The sequence below is a fragment of the Entelurus aequoreus genome, linkage group LG26 (genome assembly GCF_033978785.1).
Source record: "Entelurus aequoreus isolate RoL-2023_Sb linkage group LG26, RoL_Eaeq_v1.1, whole genome shotgun sequence".
NCBI classification, from domain to species: domain Eukaryota; kingdom Metazoa; phylum Chordata; class Actinopteri; order Syngnathiformes; family Syngnathidae; genus Entelurus; species Entelurus aequoreus.
Genome location: NC_084756.1, coordinates 17,901,770 through 17,918,850, shown reverse-complemented (window position 1 = coordinate 17,918,850; position 17,081 = coordinate 17,901,770). Strand labels below are relative to the sequence as shown.

Sequence of the window (17,081 nt, the reverse complement as noted above, 5' to 3'; positions counted from 1 at the left end):
ATTAGGTACTTTGAGCTCTTGTTGGTCAGTCACTCTAAGGTACATTGTTGCTGCCATCATAGCTAGCAAGCTGCCTGCAGATAGCGACATTTTGGTGTCCTTTGAGAAATATTAAGAAAGAAGACAAAAGTACAAGACATTGTACGATTACTATCTTTTTAAAATTATTTGTTTCACTGTGTGATTGACCGACTTTGCCGCTAGATTTCGCGTCTTTTGGCCATACCTGGCTAGCGACTAAAAACATCATTTAGCGACTTTTTGGTTGTGAAGATAAGTGGTAAAAGCAGATCTTCCTGTTGGTCTTCCCACATTTTGCCATTTGGTACTTTGCACTCTTCTTGGTCACTCCAAGGCATTTGTCCCTGCCTTCAGCTAGTCACTTGGCTCTTTTGGAATATATTTCACTGTAATTGGCTCTCTCTCTCTCTTTCTCCTCAGTACAAATCAGCCTGTTCCCTTGCCATTCATCACTGACCACTCTGCTCTCCTGTCTGTCAGACATTATTGCTGCTTGCAGATAGCTTGGGGTCCTTAGAGAATATATCAGAAGAGAAAAGTACACAATTATCTTAATTATCTTTTTTATTCAGTCAGTCCTTCAGTGAGTCCCAGTGTGTTGGCGATTAAGCAACGTTGGCATTCAATTAGCGACTTTTGGCCATACATGGCTGGCGACTCAAAAAACTAGAAAAAAAGTACAAAAAGTTGTACAATTAATATCTTTATTATCCTTAATTCCCCTGAATCCTAGAGTGTGTTGCAATTAAGCAACTTTGCTGCTAGGTTTAGCGACTCTTGTTTTGGGCATACCTGGCTAGCGACTACAAACATTATTCAGCAACTTTTTGGCTGTTAAGATTAACGTTAATAAATTAAATCCTAATACAATTTATTGTGTTGGTCTCGCCATCTTGCTATTAGGTACTTTGAATTCTTGTTGGTCTCTGCTAAGGTATCTGGCTGTTGTCTTTGCCTTCAGTTAGTCACTTGGCTCTGGAATATATTTAACTGTACTTGGCTCTCTCTTTCTCCTCAGTACAAATCAGTCTGTTCCCTTGCCATTTAGACATTTTCTTGATTGGATCATCACTGACCACTCTGCTCTCCTGCTGTCTATCAGACATTGTTGCTCCCATCATAGCTAGCAAGCTGCCTTGGTGTCCTTTGTGAAAATATTTAGATAGAAGACTAAAGTGCACAAAGGTGTACAATTATTATCTTTTCAAAATATTTGTTTCACTGTCAGTGTGATTGACCGACTTTGCCGCTAGATTTCGCGTCTTTTGGCCATACCTGGCTAGCGACTGAAAACATCATTTAGCAACTTTTTGGTTGTGAAGATAAGAGGTAAAAGCAGATCTGCCTGTTGGTCTTTCCACATTTTGCCATTTGGTACTTTGCACTCTTGTTGGTCACTCCAAGGCATTTGTCCCTGCCTTCAGCTAGTCACTTGGCTCTTTTGGAATATATTTCACTGTAATTGGCTCTCTCTCTCTTTCTCCTCAGTACAAATCAGTCTGTTCCCTTGCCATTTAGACATTTTCTTGATTCGATCATCACTGACCACTCTGCTCTCCTGCTGTCTATCAGACGAATCAGTTGATTCTCTGCTCTCAATTGTCTATGCTAGTAAGCTGTTATTCTCTGCTTTGGAGTGTTGATGCTGGGTTGCTAGTTTTCTAAATCACCTCACACACTTGAAGGAAGCAGCACCGATCATAAACACACAAACAAACTCACACACACACACACACACACACACACACACACACACACACACACACACACACACACACACACACACACACACACATAGTTGGTTTATCTGTTGTGATAGGCAAAGAGCCAATGTGCAAAGAAAGAAGGGAAATATGGATCATAAACGTTTAAGTGGAGGAGCTAGAAAAAAAATTCAGCAAGAAAAGAAAAAAAAGGAATCAGTTTTACTTGAGAGTGTTCCAAATATCTCCAGCTTCTTCAGTACAAAGACATCTGCTGAAAGCAATTCTATAAATGCTACTGCAAATTCAGCTAAGGTTAGCAATGCACCTGAGCTAGCATGTAGCTCCCAAGATCCTGAGACCACTACAAGTGTAGACACTGAACCAAATGCTTCTGATGCTTATGATTCAACCAATTCAGCAGTAGCCAGTTGCTCGGATGAATGTGAGGTCACTGCACCTCTGGACAGCATAGAAAATGAGCTGAATCTTTCTTCAACACCATCTACAGTGACAACTCTACCTAGTGATCCCGCTAAATGGGCTGAGACCCTCACTGAGTCAATGAAGGAAGTTCTTATTCAAAGAGGTGCAAAATCATTTCACAACCGTCACAGCCATTATCCAGCTTCTGTGAGGAACAGTGGGCTAGGAGGCAAAACCCGATGCCTAAACAATGAACATTTTACTTCACACTTGCCCAATGGACAACGAGTACAAAGAGAGTGGCTGATGTACTCTCCCTCTACTGGTAATGTTTACTGCTTTGCATGCAAACTGTTTTCCCCAAAAACGCATTCTTTTGTGACAGGCTATTGTGATTGGAAACACTCAGAAAGATTTGGTGAACATGAGCGAAGTGCTGAGCACATAACCTGCATGCAAGCAGTCTTGAACCGCGCCAAAGGTGCCACAGTTGATGCAGACCTGTTCAAACAGTTTCAGGCAGAGAGCAGCTATTGGAGGCAGGTGTTACAAAGAGTTGTTGCAGTCATTAAATTCCTTGCAGAAAGGGGCCTTGCATTTAGGGGTAAAAATGAATCGTTAGGGTCTCCTCTCAATGGGAACTACCTTGGTATTCTGGAGGTCCTGGCTGAATTTGATCCCTTTCTAAAGGATCACATCAGAAAGTTTGGGCAGATGGGTCGAGGTAATACCTCATATCTGTCCTCCACCATTTGTGAGGAATTCATTGAATTGATGGGTGCAAAAACCAAACAGGCTATAGCAGATGAACTGCAAGCAAGCAAATACTACTCTATCATTGTGGATTCAACCCCAGATTTATCTCATGTGGACCAATTGACATTCATATTCCGTTTTGTTAGCAAAGAGGGCAGTGTTGTTGAACGCTTTGTGGGTTTTGAGCCCATTACTAGCCATACAGGTGAAAGTTTGGCTAACTGTGTCATGTCTGTGTTGGAAAATCTAGGGTTAGAGCTGTCAAATTGCAGGGGGCAGGCTTATGATAATGCCAGCAACATGTCAGGGAGGTATAATGGGTTGCAGGCTCACTTAAAGAAAAGCAACCCATTAATACACTATATTCCATGTGCAGCTCACTCTTTGAATTTGGTGGGAGTCAACAGCATTGACAGATGTGGAAATGAAGTCTCTAAGTATTTTGACTTGATTCAGTCTATTTACAACTTCACAACTGCATCCACACACCGATGGGACAGGGTATTTGGCAATTCCAACATAGATCTCACACTTAAAGCTTTATCCAACACGCGTTGGAGTTGCCGTGCAGAATCTACCAAAGCACTGTGGCAGAACTACAGTAAAATAAAAGCAGCACTACAGGTTATTTCCACTGATGACACAGAGAAACGAGACACACGAACTGAAGCTGACAGTCTAGTGCGGAAGCTGGATTCACTTGAGATGGCCTTCATGGCAGGCTTTTGGGACACTGTTCTGTCCAGATTTCAGGCCACAAGTCTGCAACTTCAAAAAGCAGACATGGACCTTGGTACAGCAGTTAGATTGCTGGAATCTCTGCGCACCTTTGTTCTCTCCCAAAGAGATCTATTTGATCATTTTGAGCAGAAAGCCTTAAACATGTTGGGTGGCACCCCATCTTACAGGGCTGAACGGACGAGGAAACGTAAAAAGTTTGCTGATGAATCAGCATCCCCAGATGTTGTGCTTGAGGGAAGGCAACTGTTTCAAATAGAGACATTTATTGCCTCTATTGATCAACTGAGTTCAAGCCTTAATCACCGTCTGGAGGCCTACAAACATCTGAACAATTTGTTCAGTGTCCTTTTCTCTTTGGATACAGAGTCCAATGCTTCAGTCCTTCACAAGGCCAAGATTCTCACTGAATCATACCCATCTGACCTCAATGAAAGTCTTGGACAGGAGCTTATACAGTTCAAATCTTTTATACAGCTCAACAACACTGATGAGGAGAGGACCCCTTCAGGACTGCTCAAAACAATAATACATTTTGGACTACAGCCTACGTTTCCTAATACATACATTGCGCTACGGATTTTTCTCACTCTACCGGTCAGTAACTGTGAGGGAGAACGCTCATTCTCTCTTTTGTCAAGAGTAAAAAATGAGCTGCGCACAAGAATGACTCAGAAAAGATTAAATGCGTTATCTCTAATGGCAATTGAGAGTGAGCTGACAAGAGAGTTGGACTTCAATGATGTGGTGGATGATTTTGCAAAATTGAAAGCACGAAAGAAACCCCTTGCTTAAAGGTGCACTGTGTAAGATTTTTAGGTTATTTCCAGAATTCACCCATTCACTAATGTTAGGCTACCTGTTTTCATGAATACTTACCACCACCATAAAATTCTAAGTATCCATTATGACTTGGAGAATTGCACTTTTGCCATTTCTGGGAAGTGTCACCTGGATTGTGAAGATAGGATTGACTTTAGGCAGAAGCTTGGTGCTTTCTCTGGCAAACTGAACCTCAAGCTTCATTCTCTGCAGCTTTGCATTCTTGTGCAGACTTTCATCCACAAGGAACTTTTCAACTTCCCCACTATCGTGAAGGGGCCATCAAAAGATTTCAGTGTGTCCAGCATGTCTAGTCTCCTTTCTTTGAGCCATCTCTTGTTTCTCATCTGCCCTACTCTCGAATTTTGCCTTCATGAATTTACTCCAGTTGAGTTCAACCTCCCTTTTTGCTTGTGCTGCTGCCTTGAAACCTCTGAAGCTCCTGGCTCTTCTGTAAAATTATTGACCTATTGACTGCGTTCAGTGTGCCCAACTTCTTCAGTTTGTAGTCCACCTTGCCACATTGTCTCTCCATCCCAATGTTGTGCACAGGGGTGCCATCAATGTTACTAGCCTGTTCACTGACAGGGTCCATTGGGAAGGTCTCCTCATCCATCCTCTGCCTGGCCAGGACAGTCTTCAGATGGGGCAGCATGAGATCTGTCAGCTGCTTCACTTCATCCAAGTATTCGGCAGCCACGTCTGACACTGAGTTCAGGACATGTCCAGTGCCTGTCCAGCCACTATAGCATTCTTGGAAATGGGCTATCTTGACCTGCATGCAGCCCTTGTACCATGAACTGGCCTACACCTTTCTTTGTGGTGCTCTCCGATGCATGTTATCATTTTACCTTTCTCCTTCTCCTCAAGCTTAACCACAAATAGATACAGACTTTGAGCCTCAATTTGCTGCACAGCTGCCGTTATGCCAATGTGTTTTCCTAAGATATTATTTTATTTTTAATGATAGAAGGGAGGAAAAGGGGGCAAAAATCATGTCCGATTTAGTTTTTTGGGTGGGTTGGGGGGTTTATTTCATGATAGCTACCAACTTCCAATACATAATATCTCTCAAATGACCCAATGCACCATCACTGAAGTGGGCGTAATCATTTTCAAAAATGTTTATTTTTAGGCCATTTATCCCCTCCCCCTGTGTCTGTGTGAAACCTGTGCTTGTCAGTGTCTGTGTGGTATACCTAATAGTGTGTGTGCAGTATGTGCACTCTTCTGTACAGTACAGTGTGCATGTCTGTTCACAGTATACAGTATTTCTTGCATAGTGCGTGCGTGTGTGTGCGCCCACACGCGCGGGGGGTTGAGGGGCCAAGACCATGTCAGGCCCAGGGGGCCAAAATTTCTTAATCCGCCCCTGGTCACGCGGAAGACCAGGGTTCGATTCCCTGACGGGGAGATGGTGCGGGTGCCTCTTACTTTTTTCAATTACCATCTTGTTGAAATTTCAGAAGTGACCACAGTATCCTTCTCCGAATGTTGTGATGTTGATGATTCAAAACAGTGAGGATGGTTCTACAGCATGTTAGTGTGGAGGAGTGCATATGATGAGTCATTTGTTAGTCTGCTCTCTCCTGCCTGTGCAATGCAACCAACAAGATCTGGATGCCGTCATTGACTAGGTTAGGTTGATCTTCAAACGACATGTTGATAAACATACAACCTCGACCACCTTTTAGCTTTACCGGACGCTGCTGGCGGGCCTTAAATCTATGCTGGTTGTGTTTTTTTTATTGCATACCTGGAATGGAAAACTCCAAAGCTAACGTTTTGGTCCTATTTTTGCAAGTTTTCTAAATGAGGCCCAGGGTCTTATTGCCTCAGTCAGGGAAGATACAAGTGTGTTACCAGCAAAAATGGCAGTGGTGGGATTTGAACCCACGCCTCCCGAGAGACTGGAGCCTTAATCCAGCGCCTTAGACCGCTCGGCCACATTACCCTCAATCCGTGCTTTCGGAGGATCAATTTGTCCGCATTATGAGATCGCAGAAATACTGAATACCAAAACTTTGGTCGCGGTGTGGCAGGCAAAACATCATCCCAAGCAGTCCTCGTTAGTATAGTGGACAGTATCTCCGCTTGTCACGCGGAAGACCAGGGTTCGATTCCCTGACGGGGAGATGGTTCAGGTGCCTCTTATTTTCTTCAATTACCATCTTTTTGAAATTTGAGAAGTGACCACAGTATCCTTCTCCGAATGTTGTGATGTTGATGATTCAAAACAGTGAGGATGGTTCTAAAGCATGTTAGTGTGGAGGAGTGCATATGATGAGTCATTTGTTAGTCTGCTCTCTCCTGCCTGTACAATGCAACCAACAAGATCTGGATGCCGTCATTGACTAGGTTAGGTTGATCTTCAAACGACATGTTGATAAACATACAACCTCGACCACCTTTTAGCTTTACCGGACGCTGCTGGCGGGCCTTAAATCTGTGCTGGTTGTGTTTTTTTTATTGCATACCTGGAATGGAAAACTCCAAAGCTAACGTTTTGGTCCTATTTTTGCAAGTTTTCTAAATGAGGCCCGGGGTCTTATTGCCTCAGTCAGGGAAGATACAAGTGTGTTACCAGCAAAAATGGCAGTGGTGGGATTTGAACCCACGCCTCCCGAGAGACTGGAGCCTTAATCCAGCGCCTTAGACCGCTCGGCCACACTACCCTCAATCCGTGTTTTCGGAGGATCAATTTGTCCGCATTATGAGATCGCAGAAATACTGAATAGCAAAACTTTGGTCGCGGTGTGGCAGGCAAAATATCATCCCAAGCAGTCCTCGTTAGTATAGTGGACAGTATCTCCGCTTGTCACGCGGAAGACCAGGGTTCGATTCCCTGACGGGGAGATGGTTCAGGTGCCTCTTATTTTCTTCAATTACCATCTTTTTGAAATTTGAGAAGTGACCACAGTATCCTTCTCCGAATGTTGTGATGTTGATGATTCAAAACAGTGAGGATGGTTCTAAAGCATGTTAGTGTGGAGGAGTGCATATGATGAGTCATTTGTTAGTCTGCTCTCTCCTGCCTGTGCAATGCAACCAACAAGATCTGGATGCCGTCATTGACTAGGTTAGGCTGATCTTTAAACGACATGATGATAAACATACAACCTCGACCACATTTTAGCTTTACCGGACGCTGCTGGTGGGCCTTAAATCTGTGGTGGTTGTTTTTTTTTTATTGCATACCTGGCATGGAAAACTCCAATGCTAACGTTTTGGCCCTATTTTTGCAAGCTTTCTAAATGAGGCCCAGGGTCTTATTGCCTCAGTCAGGGAAGATACAAGTGCGTTACCAGCAAAAATGGCAGTGGTGGGATTTGAACCCACGCCTCCTGAGAGACTGGAGCCTTAATCCAGCGCCTTAGGTCGCGGTGTGGCAGGCAAAGGCCAAGCCTGTTTGGTTGTCCCCAGGAAAATAGCATGCCAAGCAGTCCTCGTTAGTATAGTGGACAGTATCTCCGCCTGTCACGCGGAAGACCAGGGTTCGATTCCCTGACGGGGAGATGGTGCAGGTGCCTCCTGTTTCCTTCAATTACCATCTTGTTGAAATTTCAGAAGTGACCACAGTATCCTTCTCCGAATGTCGTGATGTTGATGATTCAAAACAGTGAGCATGGTTCTACAGCATGTTAGTGTGGAGGAGTGCATATGATGAGTCATTTGTTAGTCTGCTCTCCTGCCTGTGCAATGCAACCAACAAGATCTGGATGCCGTCATTGACTAGGTTAGGTTGATCTTCAAACGACATGTTGATAAACATACAACCTCGACCACCTTTTAGCTTTACCGGACGCTGCTGGCGGGCCTTAAATCTGTGCTGGTTGTGTTTTTTTTATTGCATATCTGGAATGGAAAACTCCAAAGATAACATTTTGGTCCTATTACCCAGGGTCTTATTGCCTCAGTCAGGGAAGATACAAGTGTGTTACCAGCAAAAATGGCAGTGGTGGGATTTGAACCCACGCCTCCCGAGAGACTGGAGCCTTAATCCAGCGCCTTAGACCACTCGGCCACACTACCCTCGATCTATGCATTCGGCGGATCAATTTGTCGGCATTATGAGATAGCAGAAATATGAAATAGCAACACTTTGGTCGCGGTGTGGCAGGCAAAATATCATCCCAAGCAGTCCTCGTTAGTATAGTGGACAGTATCTCCGCCTATCACGCGGAAGACCAGGGTTCGATTCCCTGACGGGGAGATGGTTTAGGTTCCTCTCATTTTCTTCAATTACCATCTTGTTGAAATTTGAGAAGTGACCACAGTATCCTTCTCCGAATGTTGTGATGTGTGGACTCGGGTGTTGCTGCACAGCCCTACAGAAATCAAACACAGTATTTTACTAATTTTTGTTGCACCCCTCGAAATTTGGTCCTGCCTAAATCGCCCAAGATCTGTGAAACGGAACGTTGCAGGGTATCCATGAACAAATGAGGCTATGAGGATGGTTCTACAGCATGTTAGTGTGGAGGAGTGCATATGATGAGTCATTTGTTAGTCTGCTCTCTCCTGCCTGTGCAATGCAACCAACAAGATCTGGATGCCGTCATTGACTAGGCTAGGTTGTGTGTGGAGAACTGGAAAGGTGTCGTGCAGTGGACCTCGAAGACGACAAGAAGAGGAAAGCTGAGAATCTCAGGCACATTTTTTGGGCCAAATTTGAGCAATGTCCCCATTGCCTTTATGGAAAATGTCAACGATAATGATTTGTATATCGTGAGCATAAAACATGGAAGTCACATAAGTTTATTATAAAATGCCTGCTCTGAGAAAGGGTCGGATAGCTTTCCCTGACCGGGAATCGAACCCGGGCCGCGGCGGTGAAAGCGCCGAATCCTAGCCACTAGACCACCAGGGAGTTGATCACTGGTTCAGACACTGGTCTCCTGCATGGTTTCTTGACAAATGTGTGAAGCACCCATTGCATTCATATGCCATGTCAGAAATGCGAATTGTCTTCTTTGAACCGGGGTAACTTTTGTGTCTTAGTGAAGTGATAACCACTACACTATGGAAACTGCTGCATGAATTTGGACTTGGGTGTGGAAAAATTGTACAATAGGAACAAAAAAGAACAGACTTTCCTTCCTCATGTCTTCTTTTGTCTTCTTAGTATAGTCCGTGTTGAGGATAAGGTCATTGTTTCCACACAATGTCACCAGACAGGCCAACTCCCTCCTGCTGGTCGCACCGTGCGGGCCAGTGATACATCCTATCACTGCGGTGTCATCCAAATACAGAAACAGATAAAAGTGGCCTGAATGTCTTAAGTAGGGGCGGAGATCTTCAAACGACATGTTGATAAACATACAACCTCGACCACCTTTTAGCTTTACTGGATGCTGCTGGCGGGCGTTGAATCTGTGCTGGTTGTGTTTTTTTTATTGCATACCTGGCATGGAAAACTCCAAAGCTAACGTTTTGGCCCTATTTTTGCAAGTTTTCTAAATGAGGCCCAGGGTCTTATTGCCTCAGTCAGGGAAGATACAAGTGTGTTACCAGCAAAAATGGCAGTTGTGGGACTTGAAACCACGCCTCCCGAGAGACTGGAGCCTTAATCCAGCGCCTTAGACCGCTCGGCCACACTACCCTCAATCCGTGCTTTCGGAGGATCAATTTGTCCGCATTATGAGATAGCAGAAATATGGAATAGCAACACTTTGGTCGCGGTGTGGCAGGCAAAATATCATCCCAAGCAGTCCTCGTTAGTATAGTGGACAGTATCTCCGCTTGTCACGCGGAAGACCAGGGTTCGATTCCCTGACGGGGAGATGGTTCAGGTGCCTCTTATTTTCATCAATTACCATCTTTTTGAAATTTGAGAAGTGACCACAGTATCCTTCTCCGAATGTTGTGATGTTGATGATTCAAAACAGTGAGGATGGTTCTAAAGCATGTTAGTGTGGAGGAGTGCATATGATGAGTCATTTGTTAGTCTGCTCTCTCCTGCCTGTGCAATGCAACCAACAAGATCTGGATGCCGTCATTGACTAGGTTAGGTTGATCTTCAAACGACATGATGATAAACATACAACCTCGACCACCTTTTAGCTTTACCGGACGCTGCTGGCGGGCCTTAAATCTGTGCTGGTTGGGTTTTTTTTTATTGCATACCTGGCATGGAAAACTCCAAAGCTAACGTTTTGGCCCTATTTTTGCAAGTTTTCTAAATGAGGCCCTGGGTCTTCTTGCCTCAGTCAGGGAAAATACAAGTGTGTTACCAGCAAAAATGGCAGTGGTGGGATTTGAACCCACGCCTCCCGAGAGACTGGAGCCTTAATTCAGCGCCTTTGGTCGCGGTGTGGCAGGCAAAAGCCAAGCCTGTTTGGTTGTCACCAGGAAAATAACATGCCAAGCAGTCCTCGTTAGTATAGTGGACAGTATCTCCGCCTGTCACGCGGAAGACCAGGGTTCGATTCCCTGACGGGGAGATGGTGCGGGTGCCTCTTACTTTTTTCAATTACCATCTTGTTGAAATTTCAGAAGTGACCACAGTATCCTTCTCCGAATGTTGTGATGTTGATGATTCAAAACAGTGAGGATGGTTCTACAGCATGTTAGTGTGGAAGAGTGCATATGATGAGTCATTTGTTAGTCTGCTCTCTCCTGCCTGTGCAATGCAACCAACAAGATCTGGATGCCGTCATTGACTAGGTTAGGTTGATCTTCAAACGACATGTTGATAAACATACAACCTCGACCACCTTTTAGCTTTACCGGACGCTGCTGGCGGGCCTTAAATCTATGCTGGTTGTGTTTTTTTTATTGCATACCTGGAATGGAAAACTCCAAAGCTAACGTTTTGGTCCTATTTTTGCAAGTTTTCTAAATGAGGCCCAGGGTCTTATTGCCTCAGTCAGGGAAGATACAAGTGTGTTACCAGCAAAAATGGCAGTGGTGGGATTTGAACCCACGCCTCCCGAGAGACTGGAGCCTTAATCCAGCGCCTTAGACCGCTCGGCCACACTACCCTCAATCCGTGCTTTCGGAGGATCAATTTGTCCGCATTATGAGATCGCAGAAATACTGAATAGCAAAACTTTGGTCGCGGTGTGGCAGGCAAAACATCATCCCAAGCAGTCCTCGTTAGTATAGTGGACAGTATCTCCGCTTGTCACGCGGAAGACCAGGGTTCGATTCCCTGACGGGGAGATGGTTCAGGTGCCTCTTATTTTCATCAATTACCATCTTTTTGAAATTTGAGAAGTGACCACAGTATCCTTCTCCGAATGTTGTGATGTTGATGATTCAAAACAGTGAGGATGGTTCTAAAGCATGTTAGTGTGGAGGAGTGCATATGATGAGTCATTTGTTAGTCTGCTCTCTCCTGCCTGTACAATGCAACCAACAAGATCTGGATGCCGTCATTGACTAGGTTAGGTTGATCTTCAAACGACATGTTGATAAACATACAACCTCGACCACCTTTTAGCTTTACCGGACGCTGCTGGCGGGCCTTAAATCTGTGCTGGTTGTGTTTTTTTTATTGCATACCTGGAATGGAAAACTCCAAAGCTAACGTTTTAGTCCTATTTTTGCAAGTTTTCTAAATGAGGCCCAGGGTCTTATTGCCTCAGTCAGGGAAGATACAAGTGTGTTACCAGCAAAAATGGCAGTGGTGGGATTTGAACCCACGCCTCCCGAGAGACTGGAGCCTTAATCCAGCGCCTTAGACCGCTCGGCCACACTACCCTCAATCCGTGTTTTCGGAGGATCAATTTGTCCGCATTATGAGATCGCAGAAATACTGAATAGCAAAACTTTGGTCGCGGTGTGGCAGGCAAAATATCATCCCAAGCAGTCCTCGTTAGTATAGTGGACAGTATCTCCGCTTGTCACGCGGAAGACCAGGGTTCGATTCCCTGACGGGGAGATGGTTCAGGTGCCTCTTATTTTCTTCAATTACCATCTTTTTGAAATTTGAGAAGTGACCACAGTATCCTTCTCCGAATGTTGTGATGTTGATGATTCAAAACAGTGAGGATGGTTCTAAAGCATGTTAGTGTGGAGGAGTGCATATGATGAGTCATTTGTTAGTCTGCTCTCTCCTGCCTGTGCAATGCAACCAACAAGATCTGGATGCCGTCATTGACTAGGTTAGGCTGATCTTTAAACGACATGATGATAAACATACAACCTCGACCACATTTTAGCTTTACCGGACGCTGCTGGTGGGCCTTAAATCTGTGGTGGTTGTTTTTTTTTTATTGCATACCTGGCATGGAAAACTCCAATGCTAACGTTTTGGCCCTATTTTTGCAAGCTTTCTAAATGAGGCCCTGGGTCTTATTGCCTCAGTCAGGGAAGATACAAGTGCGTTACCAGCAAAAATGGCAGTGGTGGGATTTGAACCCACGCCTCCTGAGAGACTGGAGCCTTAATCCAGCGCCTTAGGTCGCGGTGTGGCAGGCAAAGGCCAAGCCTGTTTGGTTGTCCCCAGGAAAATAGCATGCCAAGCAGTCCTCGTTAGTATAGTGGACCTTATCTCCGCCTGTCACGCGGAAGACCAGGGTTCGATTCCCTGACGGGGAGATGGTGCAGGTGCCTCCTGTTTCCTTCAATTACCATCTTGTTGAAATTTCAGAAGTGACCACAGTATCCTTCTCCGAATGTCGTGATGTTGATGATTCAAAACAGTGAGCATGGTTCTACAGCATGTTAGTGTGGAGGAGTGCATATGATGAGTCATTTGTTAGTCTGCTCTCCTGCCTGTGCAATGCAACCAACAAGATCTGGATGCCGTCATTGACTAGGTTAGGTTGATCTTCAAACGACATGTTGATAAACATACAACCTCGACCACCTTTTAGCTTTACCGGACGCTGCTGGCGGGCCTTAAATCTGTGCTGGTTGTGTTTTTTTTATTGCATATCTGGAATGGAAAACTCCAAAGATAACATTTTGGTCCTATTACCCAGGGTCTTATTGCCTCAGTCAGGGAAGATACAAGTGTGTTACCAGCAAAAATGGCAGTGGTGGGATTTGAACCCACGCCTCCCGAGAGACTGGAGCCTTAATCCAGCGCCTTAGACCACTCGGCCACACTACCCTCGATCTATGCATTCGGCGGATCAATTTGTCGGCATTATGAGATAGCAGAAATATGAAATAGCAACACTTTGGTCGCGGTGTGGCAGGCAAAATATCATCCCAAGCAGTCCTCGTTAGTATAGTGGACAGTATCTCCTGGGCCTCATTTAGAAAACTTGCAAAAATAGGACCAAAACGTTAGCTTTGGAGTTTTCCATTCCAGGTATGCAATAAAAAAAACACAACCAGCACAGATTTAAGGCCCGCCTCAACGTATCATCAACATCACAACATTCGGAGAAGTATACTGTGGTCACTTCTCAAATTTCAAAAAGATGGTAATTGATGAAAATAAGAGGCACCTGAACCATCTCCCCGTCAGGGAATCGAGACTGGAGCCTTAATCCAGCGCCTTAGACCGCTCGGCCACACTACCCTCAATCTATGCATTCGGCGGATCAATTTGTCGGCTCTATGAGATAGCAGAAATATGAGATAGCAACACTTTGGTCGCGGTGTGGCAGGCAAAATATCATCCCAAGCAGTCCTCGTTAGTATAGTGGACAGTATCTCCGCCTGTCACGCGGAAGACCGGGGTTCGATTCCCTGACGGGGAGATGGTTTAGGTGCCTCTCATTTTCTTCAATTACCATCTCGTTGAAATTTGAGAAGTGACCACAGTATCCTTCTCCGAATGTTGTGATGTGTGGACTCGGCGTTGCTGCACAGCCCTACAGAAATCAAACACAGTATTTTACTAATGTTTGTTGCACCCCTCGAAATTAGGATGCAAAAGCAAGTCTTCAAAAAGGGAAAATGGTTTGTCAGAGTCAATGTGTCAAATTAAAGGTTAGGGATGCAGCAGCTGACGACCTCGACATAGCATTACAAAAATCAACCTTGGTAGAATTAGAAAAGTCCTTAGGCGAAGCCCTGTATGGTCTTATTTACGACAACGCATCTAACCACCTACGAGCAAACCCTGACAACAGTTTAGTTACACATATACCACTTATACACATATACCAATGGTTAGCCTAAAGTCAGTTGGCACAGAAAACAGCTTGAATACAACCACAGACGTCAGAGGAAAAGCTCAAACAAGAAACAGACCCTCGTCTCGCTCTGTTTGACCGAGAACCAGCAATGAAGAGATTAAAGTCAAGGCAAATGTCCTCCATCCTGTATAAGCCCTGACTGACAGACATCACCGCAACAGGTTGGCCCTCTGCTCTAGCCGCCGGGAAAATGCCTCACACAAATCCTCTCTCTGCCTAAACAAATCTCTTCTGCCTGGCTCCAAAGAAGTGTGGCCTTTTTGGTCCTGCCTAAATCGCCCAAGATCTGTGAAACGGAACGTTGCAGGGTATCCATGAACAAATGAGGCTATGAGGATGGTTCTACAGCATGTTAGTGTGGAGGAGTGCATATGATGAGTCATTTGTTAGTCTGCTCTCTCCTGCCTGTGCAATGCAACCAACAAGATCTGGATGCCGTCATTGACTAGGCTAGGTTGTGTGTGGAGAACTGGAAAGGTGTCGTGCAGTGGACCTCGAAAACGACAAGAAGAGGAAAGCGGAGAATCTCGGGCACATTTTTTGGGCCAAGTTTGAGCAATGTCCCCATTGCCTTTATGGAAAATGTCAACGATAATGATTTGTATATCATGAGCATAAAACATGGAAGTCACATAAGTTTATTATAAATTGCCTGCTCTGAGAAAGGGTCGGATAGCTTTCCCTGACCGGGAATCGAACCCCGGCCGCGGCGGTGAAAGCGCCGAATCCTAGCCACTAGACCACCAGGGAGTTGATCACGGCTTCAGACACTGGTCTCCTGCATGGTTTCTTGACAAATGTGTGAAGCACCCATTGCATTCATATGCCATGTCAGAAATGCGAATTGTCTTCTTTGAACCGGGGTAACTTTTGTGTCTTAGTGAAGTGATAACCACTACACTATGGAAACTGCTGCATGAATTTGGACTTGGGTGTGGAAAAATTGTACAATAGTAACAAAAAAGAACAGACTTTCCTTCCTCATGTCTTCTTTTGTCTTCTTAGTGTAGTCCGTGTTGAGGATAAGGTCGTTGTTTCCACACAATGTCACCAGACAGGCCAACTCCCTCCTGCTGGTCGCACCGTGCGGGCCAGTGATACATCCTATCACTGCGGTGTCATCCAAATACAGAAACAGATAAAAGTGGCCTGAATGTCTTAAGTAGGGGCGGAGATCTTCAAACGACATGTTGATAAACATACAACCTCGACCACCTTTTAGCTTTACTGGATGCTGCTGGCGGGCCTTAAATCTGTGCTGGTTGTGTTTTTTTTTATTGCATACCTGGCATGGAAAACTCCAAAGCTAACGTTTTGGCCCTATTTTTGCAAGCTTTCTAAATGAGGCCCAGGGTCTTATTGCCTCAGTCAGGGAAGATACAAGTGCGTTACCAGCAAAAATGGCAGTGGTGGGATTTGAACCCACGCCTCCTGAGAGACTGGAGCCTTAATCCAGCGCCTTAGACCGCTCGGCCACACTACCCTCAATCCAAGCTTTCTGAGGATCAATTTGTCCGCATTATGAGATAGCAGAAATATGGAATAGCAACACTTTGGTCGCGGTTTGGCAGGCAAAAGCCAAGCCTGTTTGCTTGTCCCCAGGAAAATATCATGCCAAGCAGTCCTCGTTAGTATAGTGGACAGTATCTCCGCCTGTCACGCGGAAGACCAGGGTTCGATTCCCTGACGGGGAGATGGTTCAGGTGCCTCCTATTTCCTTCAATTACTATCTTGTTGAAATTTCAGAAGTGACCACAGTATCCTTCTCCGAATGCTGTGATGTTGTTGATTCAAAACAGTGAGGATGGTTTTACAGCATGTTAGTGTGGAGGAGTGCATATGATGAGTCCTTTGTAAGGCTGCTCTCTCCTGCCTGTGCAGTGCAACCAATAAGATCTGGATGCCGTCATTGACTAGGTTAGGTTGATCTTCAAACGACATGTTGATAAACATACAACCTCGACCACCTTGTAGCTTTACCGGACGCTGCTGGCGAGACTTAAATCTGTGCTGGTTGTCTTTTTTTTATTGCATACCTGGCATGGAAAACTCCAAAGCTAACGTTTTGGCCCTACTTTTGCAAGCTTTCTAAATGAGGCCCAGGGTCTTTTGCCTCAGTCAGGGAAGATACAAGTGTGTTACCAGCAAAAATGGCAGTGGTGGGATTTGAACCAACGCCTCCCGAGAGACTGGAGCCTTAATCCAGCGCCTTAGACCGCTCGGCCACACTACCCTCAATCCATGCTTTCGGCGGGTCAATTTGTCGGCATTATGAGATAGCAGAAATATGAAATAGCAACACTTTGGTTGCGGTGTGGCAGGCAGGATATCATCCCAAGCAGTCTTCGTTAGTATAGTGGACAGTATCTCCACCTGTCACGCGGAAGACCAGGGTTCGATTCCCTGACGGGGAGATGGTTTAGGTGCCTCTCATTTTCTTCAATTACCATCTTGTTGAAATTTGAGAAGTGACCACATTATCCTTCTCCGAATGTTGTGATGTGTGGACTCGGCG

The 17,081-nt window shown here is 45.0% G+C and overlaps 14 non-coding genes across 14 annotated transcripts; 4 read left to right on the top strand and 10 right to left on the bottom strand.

Moving 5' to 3' along the window:
• Positions 1–6,338: 6,338 nt before the first annotated feature.
• Positions 6,339–6,420, bottom strand: trnal-aag (transfer RNA leucine (anticodon AAG)). Its single transcript has one exon. It is a non-coding gene; the product is annotated as a tRNA-Leu (tRNA).
• A 639-nt stretch (positions 6,421–7,059) lies between these two features.
• Positions 7,060–7,141, bottom strand: trnal-aag (transfer RNA leucine (anticodon AAG)). Its single transcript has one exon. It is a non-coding gene; the product is annotated as a tRNA-Leu (tRNA).
• Positions 7,142–7,909: 768 nt separating this feature from the next.
• Positions 7,910–7,981, top strand: trnad-guc (transfer RNA aspartic acid (anticodon GUC)). The gene has a single exon. It is a non-coding gene; the product is annotated as a tRNA-Asp (tRNA).
• Positions 7,982–8,416: 435 nt separating this feature from the next.
• trnal-aag (transfer RNA leucine (anticodon AAG)) lies at positions 8,417–8,498 on the bottom strand. The gene has a single exon. It is a non-coding gene; the product is annotated as a tRNA-Leu (tRNA).
• Positions 8,499–8,607: 109 nt separating this feature from the next.
• Positions 8,608–8,679, top strand: trnad-auc (transfer RNA aspartic acid (anticodon AUC)). Its single transcript has one exon. It is a non-coding gene; the product is annotated as a tRNA-Asp (tRNA).
• Positions 8,680–9,264: 585 nt separating this feature from the next.
• trnae-uuc (transfer RNA glutamic acid (anticodon UUC)) lies at positions 9,265–9,336 on the bottom strand. Its single transcript has one exon. It is a non-coding gene; the product is annotated as a tRNA-Glu (tRNA).
• A 1,501-nt stretch (positions 9,337–10,837) lies between these two features.
• trnad-guc (transfer RNA aspartic acid (anticodon GUC)) lies at positions 10,838–10,909 on the top strand. Its single transcript has one exon. It is a non-coding gene; the product is annotated as a tRNA-Asp (tRNA).
• A 458-nt stretch (positions 10,910–11,367) lies between these two features.
• Positions 11,368–11,449, bottom strand: trnal-aag (transfer RNA leucine (anticodon AAG)). Its single transcript has one exon. It is a non-coding gene; the product is annotated as a tRNA-Leu (tRNA).
• A 639-nt stretch (positions 11,450–12,088) lies between these two features.
• On the bottom strand, positions 12,089–12,170 carry trnal-aag (transfer RNA leucine (anticodon AAG)). The gene has a single exon. It is a non-coding gene; the product is annotated as a tRNA-Leu (tRNA).
• Positions 12,171–13,445: 1,275 nt separating this feature from the next.
• Positions 13,446–13,527, bottom strand: trnal-aag (transfer RNA leucine (anticodon AAG)). Its single transcript has one exon. It is a non-coding gene; the product is annotated as a tRNA-Leu (tRNA).
• A 1,717-nt stretch (positions 13,528–15,244) lies between these two features.
• On the bottom strand, positions 15,245–15,316 carry trnae-uuc (transfer RNA glutamic acid (anticodon UUC)). Its single transcript has one exon. It is a non-coding gene; the product is annotated as a tRNA-Glu (tRNA).
• Positions 15,317–15,967: 651 nt separating this feature from the next.
• Positions 15,968–16,049, bottom strand: trnal-aag (transfer RNA leucine (anticodon AAG)). Its single transcript has one exon. It is a non-coding gene; the product is annotated as a tRNA-Leu (tRNA).
• A 139-nt stretch (positions 16,050–16,188) lies between these two features.
• On the top strand, positions 16,189–16,260 carry trnad-guc (transfer RNA aspartic acid (anticodon GUC)). The gene has a single exon. It is a non-coding gene; the product is annotated as a tRNA-Asp (tRNA).
• Positions 16,261–16,717: 457 nt separating this feature from the next.
• trnal-aag (transfer RNA leucine (anticodon AAG)) lies at positions 16,718–16,799 on the bottom strand. Its single transcript has one exon. It is a non-coding gene; the product is annotated as a tRNA-Leu (tRNA).
• Positions 16,800–17,081: the final 282 nt, after the last annotated feature.